At 34.0% G+C, this 14977-nt stretch overlaps 1 pseudogene across 1 annotated transcript; it reads right to left on the bottom strand.

Annotated features, from left to right (window-relative positions):
- Nucleotides 1-8914: 8914 nt before the first annotated feature.
- Nucleotides 8915-13661, bottom strand: LOC143552242 (putative magnesium transporter NIPA4; annotated as a pseudogene). Its single transcript, XR_013138622.1, has 9 exons — nucleotides 13453-13661; nucleotides 12602-12658; nucleotides 11748-11838; nucleotides 11502-11662; nucleotides 11273-11400; nucleotides 11048-11185; nucleotides 10819-10911; nucleotides 9229-9334; nucleotides 8915-9119 (listed from the first exon to the last, which is right to left on the bottom strand). The product of XR_013138622.1 is annotated as a putative magnesium transporter NIPA4 (transcript).
- Between the last annotated feature and the right edge of the window lie 1316 nt (nucleotides 13662-14977).

The following is a 14977-nucleotide window of genomic DNA, read 5'->3' as shown; positions in this document are numbered from 1 at the left end:
TAAACGATTTTAGACTAATGATACATGAAGTTTTTAAGAAAAGTAAAAAAAGACAAATGGATTATAGAAAATTTTGTAAAGATACGGGAAGAAAAGCTTTGGGAGCTAATTGGGATGTACCTCATCGATGGAATTCCATTTGCATAATGTTTCAAAGTGCTCTGGAACAAAGAGAAACTTTACAAATGTTTCATTCTAGTCTTGCCGAGAATGATTTGGCAATCCCCTTTTCAAATGAGAAATGGGAAATTATCAATGACTTATCGACTTTTCTTGAAGTTTTTAAAATATCAACTACGAAACTATCGGGAACGTATTATCCGACAAGTGCCTTGGTTCTTTCGGAGTTATTTTTAATGGTTAACAATCTTAAAGAATTTGAAAATAAAAGTCCAATGTTTTCAAACATCATATTACCAATGAAGTTTAAATTAAAAAAATACTTTCTTGAATTGTCACCGGTTTTTACTTGCGCCGCCGCTTTAAACCCAATGTTAAATGTTACGGGGGTTGAATGTGTGATAGACGAAATTTTTTCAGCCTTAGATATGCATGAAATTGACCCAAACTTTCCAACAGAGGCAAAAAATTATTTTAACTTGAATTTTAAATTTATGTATGACTTTTATTTAAATAAATATGGGTCAAACATACACATGCCTATGCCGGGGGGTCTTCATCAAGTTCAAGTGCTACTAGAGTACGAGATCCCATGATTAGCCTTATGAACACCGTTCGCAACGTAACGGCTAAAAAACAAAAGGGTAACACCCCTTCAAGCGAACTAGGAAGGTATAGTGCAAATGATTACTCTACCGGTTTATCCGAAGAGGAATATGACACTTTTGATGTTTTGGCTTGGTGGAAGGTAAAGGAAACCGAGTTTCCGATTCTTGCCACCATGGCCCGTGATTTACTAACCGTCCAAGCTTCTACGGTAGCTTCGGAATCCGCTTTTTCTCTTAGTGGCAGGGTAATATCGGTGAGAAGAACAAGACTAAATTCGGAGTCGGTGGAGATGTGCATTTGCTTAAAGGATCACTTGGACTCAATCGATCGTATTCAACACGTAACCACTCTTGAAGATGAAACACCACTTGATGTTCGAGTGCACGACGAACAAGAAGGCATTTCTACAAGTAATTCCGAGGAAGAAGTCGCCGCTCAATAATTACGACGAATAAGAAGGCTTTTCTAGAAATAATATGTCACAACTTTATATTTATAAGTTTAATGTTTTGTTAGTTTGTTTTTGAAGATTTTAAAACATGTAACCTTTTTTTTTTTGAACTTCTTAAAGTAAATAAAATGAATTTTATGTTAATTGTTTTGTTTATTTTTCATGCTATACAAATACGAATCGTAGTTTAGAATCCAAATCGCAAACGAAAAACGAAAAAAAAAAAAAAAAAATTTACACTGTAACCGGTTACAGTGGAACCGGTTTAGGAACCGGTAAGAACCGGTTAGATAGGTTAGGGGTCCGAGGGTGGGAGAACCGGTTCGGTTCCCTAACCGGTTCGAGCCTGGAACCGGTTTAAAAGGGGGTTTTGAATATAGGAACCGGTTAGGAACCGGTTCCGGTTCCTAGTCCCAAACCGTTTTGAACATCCCTAAACATGGATATCCACTTATTTCGAAGCAGCCAGCAGGGATCACAGGCTGTATGATTTGTGGTAGACTTCATGAGTTAGGAACATGTGTAGGGAGTAGTCAATGCTTCCCAAATAGATCCTAAAAAATAATTTTGATGGACTAGGAGGGAAAGCTATCGCTTTAACCCGTTTTGTTATTGTGTGAAATTTAATAACAACGTTCGTAAACACAGGCCAAGCCTTCGGATTGACGAAGTACAGTACATGTTGACATAAAGTTCCGTTGGACCACATGGAAGTCATTCTTATATATTCGTTTTTTGTGTTGCATGATATTTGTGTCCATATTATTTGTCTTGAATAAATGTAACTATAATGAAACCCCTTACATGTTTAAGATGCAAAACTTTGTATTCATTTGAAGGACCATTGTATAATCCCAAAGTGTCTACGATGGTGTTATAAAAGCCATGGGATTCATTTGTTGGTAATCGTTTGTATGCCATAGTTGTGGGGTTCCAAAGAACCAACTCCTTGGTTTGTAGAAGCGAAGATATAGGAGGCCATCCAAGTGTGCAAGTATGTTGATGGTCATGGCAAGTTGTTGGATGGGGAAGCAAATCCTTGATAGAGGTTTAGCCGTTTGACCATCAATAGAATAAACTACCAATCATTCGTGCGTACCAAAAACATTTTTTTGGTTGGTCTCAACTAAAGGACTTGGAAGAGTTTTGTTTTTCAAATTCTATTGTGGACAACAGTTAAAGCCACTCTTTGCAAACCGCCTTACACTTTGCGATGGCCTTTGTTGGTAGGCATGCCTTGATGCAAAAAAGAAGTATCTCGACACCTAAGTCTTGAATGTTTACATCATTTTCTGCAGCTCACAATTCAAGTCTGGATGTGATTAAGAACTTCTTTGGAAACATGCATGAGATTTATTTGCAACGATGGTAAATTAATTATGTGTTGTAACATAAAAATGCAGTGGTAAAGTTAAAGGTCTCTAACCATCTTGCAAAACAAAGACACAAGTGACATATATATATATATGTGTGTGTGTGTGTGTATTATAACGTTAATCCAATGAAGAACGGAATGCGTGCCTCCTTTGTTTTTCAACGGCATCATTGTGGTTTCTTGTTTGTGACTTATGGAATTGAACGGGTTTATTTTTGGCGTAGAATTGAGTAATGAGTGTATACATTAATAAAAAAAAACCAACAACTGATATTTAATATCTTCCATTAAGACAATGGGTTCAACAGATTGATTTTGTGATTATGTATTGGCCACTTGGTATACCATGAATTATCTTAAGCTGCCAGCAAGCAAATAGTAGCTGATATATTCTGGCAATAAGGGACCACCAGCATGCGTAGTTGACCACAAGAAAGTCAATCATAGTCTAAATGTGAATTTTGACATAAAAAATCAAAATTGACTAAAAAACAGTTTTGACCACAAAAAAGTCAAAGTTGATACCAAGACGACCCTTTTTTAAAGTGACTCCTTTTGATCCACCCGATCTAAACCAACTCTTTTAAGGTGACTCGTTTTTACAAAGGAAAAACTATTGACAAGATTATTAGCAATATTTTGCACTGTAAATTCCAACTGCCGACGAGAAACACTACCGATAGATCAAATATATTTACAGAAACTACTATATATGCTACGTATAACATGAAGGGATGTTAAACCAAAAATCAATATCATAACCATCGACCCTTTAATGCTCCGGCATTAAACATGCGATAGATTGCACCACATTCTATTGCTAGTGATTGGCCGGAGCAAGGGAGATAAATCATTGATGATGCAATGATGTCTTCAATGATGTCTTGAATGATCGTTAAGGTTTGTAACGATTGCACCACATTCAATTGCGAGTTGAAAGGAAGATAAATCATTGACGATGTAATGATGTCTTGAATGATTGCTAAGGATGGTAACAGATAAGCCTTTTGCATCCCTAAATGATTGAAGAGTAATTTCAGAAGTGGGTGAAGCTTCATCAACTTGCACCAAACGCTTTAAGAACGGATCGTGGTATTGCCAAATTACTTTTCTTGCCGAATTATGAAATTTCCGAGAAATATAAATTTAAGTTCTGAAAACAACCTATATTTAACAATATTTAAAAATAGATGTGGTAAATAATTGTGTAAGATTAAACACATCAAACCTTTTTCTGAAAAAAAGTGAGCTCCTTAATGCCATCGTTAATGTACAAGCTACCGCCTTGGAACGACAATAATACAAATGCTTTCCCCAAATAACAAATAAATATTAAGTGCTATTGAATATAAACAACTACAATGCATACAGTCCTTGTATAAACACTACGAATCTGTTTAGTAACACATGGTAAGACATGTTAAGGGACCTGTTTAAAGACACAATGAATAATACATGTGTAACGAAACCAAAATATTTAAAACGAGCATGAAAGTCTTAATTAATAGATAATCCATAACATATTTAAAACAAAAAACCACAAATCCATAACATACTCGAAACAAAAAACCATATAAGCAAAGCATAACATCCATAAAAAAACATAATATCGGTTTCTGACGGACATTAATGAAATGCCGTTTGTAAGTATGACTTTAGGTTTAAGATTTTAGGAGTAGGGCTGTCACGAGCCGAGCCCGAGTTGAGCCAGGGTGTTTTCGAGCTCGGGCTCGAAACTAAACGGGGGTAACTAAGTTAGGCTCTAGCTTGATTTTAAAGTTAAACGAGCTTAAGATCGAGCCAACGAGCCGAGCCATGACTCGAGCCGAGCCAGAGTCGATTTTGGCTCGGTTACAAAAATGACCCAAATCAGCTCAGGATGTTTCAAATCAACATTTTATAGCTAGTTTTAATCGAGCTTTTTTTGAGCGAGCCACTAGCCCGAGCTTCGAACCTCGAGCTTTTTGAACAGCCCTATTTAGGAGTGTATATATATTTATTTCTTAAAATAAAAATCTATATATGTTACTAACAGGTTAACAGGTCTTTAACCTGTTAGGACACAAATTTAAACATGTCGACTTGTTTAAGACACAAAACCTGTTAAGCCCAAACCCAAACCTGCCAAAACCCGTGTCGTGTTAACATGTCCGTGTCATAAATTGACAGTGGCATTAACAGCAGATCACAAGGCTGTGTATTTTACACAATAAACTTAAAATTAAAGTTACCATACTTAATATTTCATAAGATCACATAAAGCACACATTTATGAAAATATAAATCTTCTTACATAAATTTGGAGAAACCGAAGTCCCAGATGCAGGGAGTGAACAAGTGTAGCATGCTTTCTGGAAAACATATTATCAACGATCAAAAATAGAATAAAAAGTTAAAAACCCACAACCTAAATTATAATAACGTACGGAACTTCACACGACTCACCATCCTCATAACATGTTGCATTCCACTTCTACCAAGTGAATGGCCACAAGGTAATATCATAGCATCATCCATTAAAGCTCCCTTGCATCAACATAAAAACATGAACTATATACAATGTTATATGAACAATAAAGCCACAAGTTTCAAACTTTGTGCTTCACGTCAGAGGAGTGGAGAGGAGGAAGATTATAAATAGTTAGAGCATTGAATGGATTAATGATGAAACCGCATGAATTGCATACAGAAGGTCACGGTCTAGGCAATCATGAGCAATGTAACTATTATATATTATCATAATTAAAAATGCATTATTATATTAACATAATGTAATGTAATTAATTGTGTATTATTATATGTACTTAATGTAATTAAAAACCTTTTACATTCCTAAGGGATTGAAGAGTAATTTCAGAAAAGTAAAAGATGAACTTGCGCAAATCCTATAAAAGTTGATACTATAGTCACAGTCAATACATTTTGACTTTTTAGAGTCAGTTTCAATTTAAAACTAAAAAATACGCAAAGTTGGAATCGATTATCAACCCATGGAATGTCTCTTTCACAATATGAACCTGAATACAGTGTAGTTCTTCAGATTTATTTACCCATATCTGTTAATGACCAAAATAACATTCGACTTGATCAGCTCATTTGACTTGCTTACATTGAGAAGTAAATCATCTAACCTCGATTAGCTCACCAGCGCAAAAGTTGAAGCTTTATGAACTCGCACGAAACGCTTTAAGAACGGATCGAGTCATTGACAAATTAATTTTCCTGCCCAATTACGAAATGTCCGTTTTGTCCATGTCATGTAATTGTAAAATTACCTTGATTGTCCATCACTCCTCTATATATAAAAATATAGATATTGATATAGATAATTCAGTTATATATTATATTTATTTAAATAACACAAAAAATATTTGTATTTATATCTATCTTTATGGGAATAATAACTTTGCTAGTACAAAATCTTACCAGGCTACGTATTTAAGATGCATTATGTGACACGTATTTAAGATGATGGATGGTATCTAACAGGACAATTATGATCGTCCTACATTCCTAAATTATTATTCACTCGTCAAATAATAAGTTGATTTTGGATAGGACACATAATTTAAAGTTTGTTACACTGATAGTCCATATAGTTTATTCCAAGTCACCTTTGAGGTATTAATTTTAAACGTTACATGTTTAAGTTTTCCATTTCTAACACTAAGTTAAAAGCCAATGGTTGATATCATTACCTTGCTAATAAAAACTGAACATACATACAATTAAGAATTTGTAACCTTGTTCAAATAATTTATTTGCGTAAGGAAACAACGAAAGTAAAGCTAGTATTTTTGACCTTTTCTAAAAAATAGAGTTGTCATCCCATCATCTTTTGTTCATTTGTTTGCTTTAAAGATCTAAAAAAGAGTAAATGGCCAAATGGGTTTTTGACTTTCTCAAAACCTGCACATAGTATACAAGGACATGGTTTTGTGGCCTTTTTCCTTTTCCTTTTTCTCATTATTTTGTTTTAATTTATTTAGTTTGAAATCATACCACGGCCGGCTCAACGATGTTGAAAGCCTAAATCGAAGTGAGATTTTGTGATCCTTTTAAGACAATTGTGTTAAAAAAACCAATATAAAAGTGCTAATAACTGGTCTCAAACTTGAGACCTACAACCTATGCAGTCGATATTGCCGATATATCACCGATATAGCAATGATATATTGGTTATCGGTCTCTTGGCGAAATATCAGTCAAAATATCGGTTAGAATGTCGGTACCGATAATATCAGCGATATTGACCGATATTGAACTGACATTTGACCGATTTATCACCGATATTCTCGATATCAGTGTTTTAAGTCTTAATTGTCAACTTTTAGTGTTTTAAGTCTTAATCAATTCTTACTTGCCACGATTGTTAGTGTTTTGTAATTTGCAAAAAGGTTAATTTGTTAATGGTAGGAGACTATACTGAATTATAAGTGTTAAAATGTTATACATATAAATTTTACATGATATTAAAATTACCGATATCTATCTGAGATATCGGTCCTTGACCGATATTAGATATTTTTTCGCATTAACTGCTTAGCCTACAACTAAGCAACACACAGACTTACCGCCAGACCAATAGTTATTTATCTTTCTAATCTGCCGGTAAAATATATATTCATATATAATGTTTCTTCTTCTTCTTCTTCTTCTTCTTCTTCTTCTTCTTCTTAAATAATTTGGAGGCCTTAATTAATGTGGGCCTAAAGCCTTATATTCATTTTGATGGCCCACGGGCCGGCCCTAATCATAACATATCTTATACGGAAAACAAGTATTCCTGCGCGCGCGGCGGTAGAAAGGGTTAAATGCATTACATATTTAAAAGTTGTGGCGTGTTACAACGGGAAGTCGGTTAGTATCGGTTTGATTCGTTATGGTAAAAATTTCATCATAAAAGTTGAGGGGTCAACATATAAACAAGTAAAGTTTTACTACCGAAGTTAACGGGCTAAAAATAAATATGTGAAACAAAAGTTGAAGAGTCAAAAAACATATATATGAAACTTTTGTGACAAAAAACTAAATGAAGTTTGCAACTAAAGTTGAGGAGTCAAAAAGAATAAATGCATGAAAGTTTTGTGTCAAAATTTTAAGAAACTAAAGTTTGCAACTTGCCTTAGTCCTTACTAGACATGATTTTTAACTAACCAAATTCTAACACTTGTCTAAAATATATCTTGTCGAAAGCCAAAAAATCTCGTCAGACGCCAAAATAAATCTTGTCATACATCTAAAAAATTTCGTCGGCTCCGATGATTAAATGCGTGACTGATAGTTTTATAAACGCGTGATTGATTCTTGTTGGTTGAAAATATCGTCAGCTAATGATTAAAAAATGTATGGTTCAACAAAATTGAAAATAGATATTACATGGAAAAGCTGATCAAATGAATAGTTTGTTTGCTTTGACAGCTCAAACGGATATTTTGATCATTTTCGCTATTTTTATACTTTATATGCCTCTATAGAAACAGAAACAAGCACACCACATTGCATCTTTCTGGCCCTTCTCCACTATAATTCTCTCTTCACCAATCCACACACATCTTTCCAACACAATATGATAAGATACAATACACTCATTCACCTTCAACTTCCCATCATCACCACTGCACATTATTACATCACTAAAATAGTCTGAGAGTCCGTCGAAATCCGCGCTCCCAACGCTTCCGTGACGTTTATTCAGTTTAACGGCTCCGACGTCCCTCAGTCCTAGGATTTTTGTTACTTGTCTCTTGGCCAACTGACACGTGTTATCCTTAATCCTTTTCACGGCCTCACTGTATGCTTCCAGTTCCATATCACCTGTCACATCAACCTCAACTGGGCTGGTTTCAAGGTGGATGTGACAGGCTAATATGGAACCGGAAGCATACAATCAGCCATGAGAAGGATTAAGGATCACACGTGTCAGTTAGCCAAGAGACAAGTGACTAAAATCCTACGACTGAGTGATGCCCAGTGAAAGCTAAACAGAATAGACACCACAGAGGCGTTTAAAACGCGGATTCTGGCGGAGCAAAGGTGGCAAAAATATGGGAAAAACAAGTGGTGGAACCAAGCATGAAGATCTTGAAGCAGTTCTTGGATGAGTAGGTTCATCTATTTTGGGTTTTTTTTTCTTTATTTTTTTGGATGTTTTGTTCAGTTTCTATATGCTGTAACAAGTGCTTTTTGGTTAAGATATGCTATTGGAATCATAATAAATAAAATGTCATATATAATGCAAAGGAGATTTTTTTTTAATTATTATTGTTATTCTTTTATCAATTTTAACTGTTTACACATATGAGTATGGCATTCATGACTCAATAACACTTAACACATAATAGAAGCAATATGCTGAACTTTCTATAATTGTTACGATTAAATTACATGGAAAAAATTCAGAGTCCACTCTATCAAATTAAAAAAAAAACAAGATACAACGTGATATTCGTGTAGTCAAAGGAAGCACAAAATTACATTATGGTGATCTCGAATTACTAGAATCGTGACGTCTCAAAGGTATGCCATCTTCCTCGTCCATATGTTTTGGAAGTCGCACTGAACCTGTGGCAAACGTGTAATTTAAACGAATGAAGCAACTCTTGCGATCATTTTTGCTACCTTGACTAAGAAGACATATTAAGTAATGTACATAAAGATCAAACAAGCATACCTTCAACCATGTCTTTGGTTTTATGAAGAAGAAAGGTTCCTGAGAGTATTGTTACAAACCCGCAAAGTTCGGTTACAATTTGCGTAGGATCTTGCCCATCCCAATCCTGATTAGAAAAACAAACTCAAAAGATCATTCTCGATGAACATTTATGGATATGCACGGGTGTGTTAACTATAAACAAAGTAATAGTGGACAGAAAGAGACGGTTATAGAGTTAAATAATCGTCTTACGCATCACAGTAAGCAACAACTGCACGTGTTTATGCGTCTCTCTCCGACTGGTTTGTTCCACCATTTGAGTTGCTTTGAAGTACCATTAGTCAAAATAAAGATCACAGAGTTTCGTCCTCTTACGATTATGATTCAAAGTTTGATTGTTTGGTTACAGTTCAGGATTTGAATTTGTATGATTAGTTTAGTGTTTGGTCTGTGCATTTTGATTATTGAGGATAGTTATTGATGAATCTACAATAAATCTGGTTTATAAAAATGAATATGCAATGAAGATTTTTGGTGGCTTTAATATATATATATATGTATATATATATATATATATACAGGATCAGGATCATGTGAGAACTTTTTGGGAATTGAGAACCATGATAACCATTTTGGACCACAAAAAACCCAAAAAAAAAATCATAAAACAAAAAAAAACACGAAAATAAAAAAAGTAAAAAAACCAAAATTCTTATTTTATCATCCCGGTTTCATAAAAAAAAATTCTCGGTTTAGCTAAATTATACTATATGTATAATATGTACACACGAGTTTTTTATATACATATATGTATAATTTAAGGTAAATGATTATGTACATATGTGTACATTACGTATCTAGAGATTAAATGAAATTATACACATGTGTATAGGTATAATACGAATTATTTTTTTTTTATGAAACCGGAATGAAATATAAGAATTTTGGTTTTTTTACTTTTTAAAATTTTCGTTTTTTTTGTTTTATATTTTTTTAAATAATTTTTTAGAGGGTTTTTTTTGTGGCCTAAAATGGTTCTCAAAGTTATCAATTTGCAAAGGGTTCTCTTAGGATCCTTACCCTCTCTCTCTCTATATATATAGGGTTAGGTTAAAATAAAAACTCACTTGAAGGGTTAGGTTAAAATAAAAACTCACCTGAGTTGTGAAAACTTTAGAAACTCATTCTCAACCACATGTTTTTAATTAAAGTTTGAATCATGGGGTCCACAATTAAAGTTAATAAAAAATATGAACACAAATATAACTTTTTCTCTCTCCTGAAAACATATAAAAAAATTAGTAAAAAATGTTAAAAAATAGCAAAACAAATTTTTTTTGATGTTTCGATGTTTTATATTAAATGTTACAACATATATTACGTGTGCAAAAAAACAAAAAAAAAACAAAATGTTACATAGGGTTTTCACGAGTTTTCACAACTCAAATGGGTTTTCATTTTATACTTCCCCTATATATGTGTATATATATATATATATATATATATATATATATATCATTTTTATATTAAGAGAAAATGACGAAATTGGCTTGATTACAAAAACATAATTGAGATATTTATCACTTGATAATATCGACAAAGAATTACCTTGAACATTATCACACTTGCTATGATAGTAAGAGACGTGAACATAACATAGTATATGGGAGAGACCACAGCTGTGTTGAAGGTGTCAAGCGCCTGCACTCAATATCGCACCCAGAAAAACAACAAAAAAACATTAAAACAATGTGCAAGAAGACAGATTAACAGTATTTCAAGTCGCTTGCTCATTAACCTTTTACTTTTTCATCCAAAATAATCAACATGAAATTACCTTGTTCAAGTAATTCATTTGAGTAATGACACAAAGAAGCACAAAGAAGGTAAAAGCCCATGTTTGAGGATACACTAATTGATTCGTTACTGAAAAAGTAAGCTTCAAAGCAATACCAAGACCTTTCACACTCATCACCTGTAAAAAAAACCGCGGTTCAACAAATTAAACAAAGAAAAACAATTTTTAAGATTAAACAAAAAGACCCCAAAAAAAGATACGCACCGACAAAGAACCTACTTATGAACAAACTCCAATGTAGCACATTACGTGTGTGTGACCATATAACGGGATATAATGTACCACAAGTACAAAAACAGCTATTAACACAAGTACTCCATATAGCACAAAAGCTGCAATAAAGGGCAAAATGAAAATACAACCATTAAATTACAGTTAAATTGTACTAGATTAATAGCAAAGAAAAAAAGAAAAAAAAGGAAGCGGTTGTTACCCGGTTCTGTGGCAAGATCCCATACTTCTGCAACTGATTCAATTGTACGTTCTTGAGGAGCATGTAGAACGATTGTTGTGGACCCCACAACACATAGAGCACAACCAAGAACACCAAAAATGTGCAATTTTTCTCGTAAAATGATATGTGCAAGTACAGCACTGAAATATGAATAGTAATAATTCATGACTGTCATGTAAAGAAGAAAAAAACAATGTAAGCATAGATTTTAAAGTCTAATCATACCTGATTATAATGCAGAGTGCCCCAAGAGGAGTGACTAAAATAGCTGGTGCAAATGCGTATGCAGCAAAGTTTGCAACTTCTCCAACAACCACTGTAGAAACAAGTTAACAGAATTAAATAAACACACTTATAATATTCATGGCTGGCTGGAGGGTGGCGCCGGTCGGACCGCCGGCCGGGGCACGCAATTTTTAGGGGCCAAAACTTTTTGTATTTATATTTTTTATATATACATTTAAAAATATAAAACTTAGAAAATATGAATTGTTCTTTACCATTTTATAATTATTAGGCCCAAACTAAAACTAAAAACTAAGTTTAAATTCTTTTTATCCATAGTCCATTTAATCAAGTTTAAATTTTTGGGCCCAAACTAAAACTAAAAACTACAAAAATTATATAAAAACCCAATGCAAAATAAAAGAAAAAGCGGTCGATTGAAATTTCTCTTTGGTTCCTTCATTCATTACGAATGTTGAACAACGACCAACCTAGCCGACCTCCACTGCTGGTTCGTTGTTAACAACCAGGCTTCTCCACGGTTGACCAAGCTTGCCACCAAGGACCAAGCTATTTTTTTTTCCAATATTAGGAGAGTTTCAAAAATTATTGGTTAATCGTTAGTTATTATGGTATTTTTTTAATAATATATTTTTCAATGTTTATTGTTATAACATTAAGCCTCGTTTAAAAAAATTAGCTTGTATATTTCTTTACTCGTTAAGGCTATGGGCCTTTTTATTTCGGCTCGGCCGAGGTATTCAAATTCTCGGAGACGGCCCTGATAATATTAATGTTAACCATGTTACATTTTAAATTATATATGCTAAACGACATCAAATAAATGAACTCACTTGTTATCATGCCTACCCACCATAGAGGCTCGTATAAGTAAGAATATCCTCCACTTCCTGACAAAATCGGTCAAATTTGTTAATGAAAATTTAAGTGTGTCGTTTAGGATTGGATGAAAATGGAACGGTATTAAATCTCAATAACACCCTAAATATTATATATTTGAACATTAGTTGGTTAATCCAATATGCACTACTTTCGTTTTCTAATATAAGGATTCCAACAAATGTACCATATAAAATTACTGTATAAAACAAATAAAATGATTAACAAAAAGGAATTAGGAGCGTTCAACGAATCAAATTCCGAATACTCGAATTAAACGCATTTTGAACTTTCAAAGCCGGATTCAATTTCGAATCGGATTCTATTTGAAATTCAGAAAAGGGATTCAAATTCTATAACTGCACTCGATTTAAATTTCGAGTTTTCCGAGCTTGATTCAAACACCGAACATCCCTAGTTGACAAAATGCTCTAGAAATCAAAACGAATAACAACAAATCAATAAACAAAGTAACAAACTAAATGAACTAGAAATCAAATACAGAAACCTAAAGCCGATTACTAGGTTACAGATTTAGAATCTCACACATTTAGTTGAATGTCAAAACTTAAGCCTTACTAGAAAATGCATAATTTGAACTCAGAATTTACAAACCGATTTCGATTCGAACGAAATTTCGAGTTTTTCGAGTCGGATTCGAATAATACTGAACACCCCTAAAAGCAATGAATAATGAAACATGATCTTAATTAAAGTATCCTATTAATCAAATTCAGCAACATCAAACTGAAACAGCAATCAGATGATTTATTATTAATAATAATAATTGGGTGAAATGACCAACCTGCCCTAACGCCAGAAACCCCTGCTTTCTTGAGACCCTTTTTCTTGACGATGAAGCTAGAGCCAATGAACAAGCTTGAAGACAATGCTAAGACCAAACCCTTGATGTTATCACTAGACATGCCGCTGTAGGCATCTCTCCAACTGTGGGTACTCATTCCACGGCAAATTCAAGAAAACCAAACCCTTTTGATTTTGGCTTCAGAAATTGGGGTTCTTGGGTTTATGATGAAGATAAGAGTGGAATTGAAGTGGGTATTGAAGGAATTGGAATATTACACAGTGGAATTGAAGAATTCAAGAAGAATTGGCTGAGATGAGTGGGTTTTGGGGTTTTGTTTGATTATGATTTGAGAGCTACGCCTACTCTAATTACTTGTGTAGTGTTGCTCACGTTTTCGTCCATAATTAGGGTTAACCGAAACCGGCACGGAACAGTGGCTCGAACTTGATTTGTTAAAAAATTATAAGGCCTCGGTCAGTTATCTTACTCGAAATGATCCAAGTTGTTTCTTTGCAGTTGTTTAAGTTGGGTCGTTGCAGCGGAGACGCGACGGGTATCAGTTTGGTACGTTACGGTACTGCGAACAATACAAGTAGAAAGTTTTGTGGCCGAAGTTTTGAATTTGGGTTCTGTAAGTTTGATGACCAAAGTATAAAAAACGTAAGTGAGTTATATATTATAAGTTATCAAACTTAAGGGACCAATAGGTAAATATTTAAAACTTTGGTGGTAAAATTCTTAGAAATAAAATTATGCAAGTTAGGTTTTATAATATATGTAAGTAACTAGGTTTTTTACCCGGCGCAGGCAAATTACCAGCGTGAAATCCGGGCTTCGGTAAAACTCGAGTTTTACTATGGCGGGTCGTGCGAATTTGGTCGGTATCTGCTACATTTGTTACGGTATACACATCATTGGTAAAATTTGAATGTTAAAACCCAAAAGATTAATTCGTCAAATTTTCGTATAAAAAACAAAATAATTTAAAACGATGTTTATTTGGTCGGCAAGCTCGGAGAGTTCCAAGTGTTGTCGATCCCGACATTGAGGCGGTAACTCGGTCGGTTTTGATTACGTGCGTTACGGTACCGGAGCTATAAAGCGAAAAAAATAAAATTAAAAATTGAGGTGGACCAATAGCCAATTTGGGGGTGGGGGTGGGGGGCTGGTCGGTAGACTTGCGCTTTGGTAAAACCCGAGCGTTGTCGATCACGGGCATTGAGACGGCGAGATTGCATGAATTTGGTCGGTTTTCGTGAGGTTTTTCTATGCTACCGGAATTTGAAAAAAAATGACGTTTGGTCAGTTTCCTTTACGTTCGTTATAATAATCGAACTAAAAACAAAAAAAAAACAACAAAAAATCATTTACATTAACAGATGCTAATTTAATCCTTTTACCTAAAGAGTTAGTAAAATTCGACAAGTGATAATAACAAACGAAGCACATACATTACAAAATGATTCCACACCCATCAAGTACAACGTTTCACTCACTCTTGCTTTGCCTAAACATACATAAT

Source organism: Bidens hawaiensis, unplaced genomic scaffold, assembly GCF_021521415.1.
Source record: "Bidens hawaiensis isolate Kalapana, Puna unplaced genomic scaffold, B.hawaiensis_p1.1 tig00000055_1, whole genome shotgun sequence".
NCBI classification, from domain to species: Eukaryota; Viridiplantae; Streptophyta; class Magnoliopsida; order Asterales; family Asteraceae; genus Bidens; species Bidens hawaiensis.
This window is presented reverse-complemented; position numbering and strand designations above follow the sequence as displayed.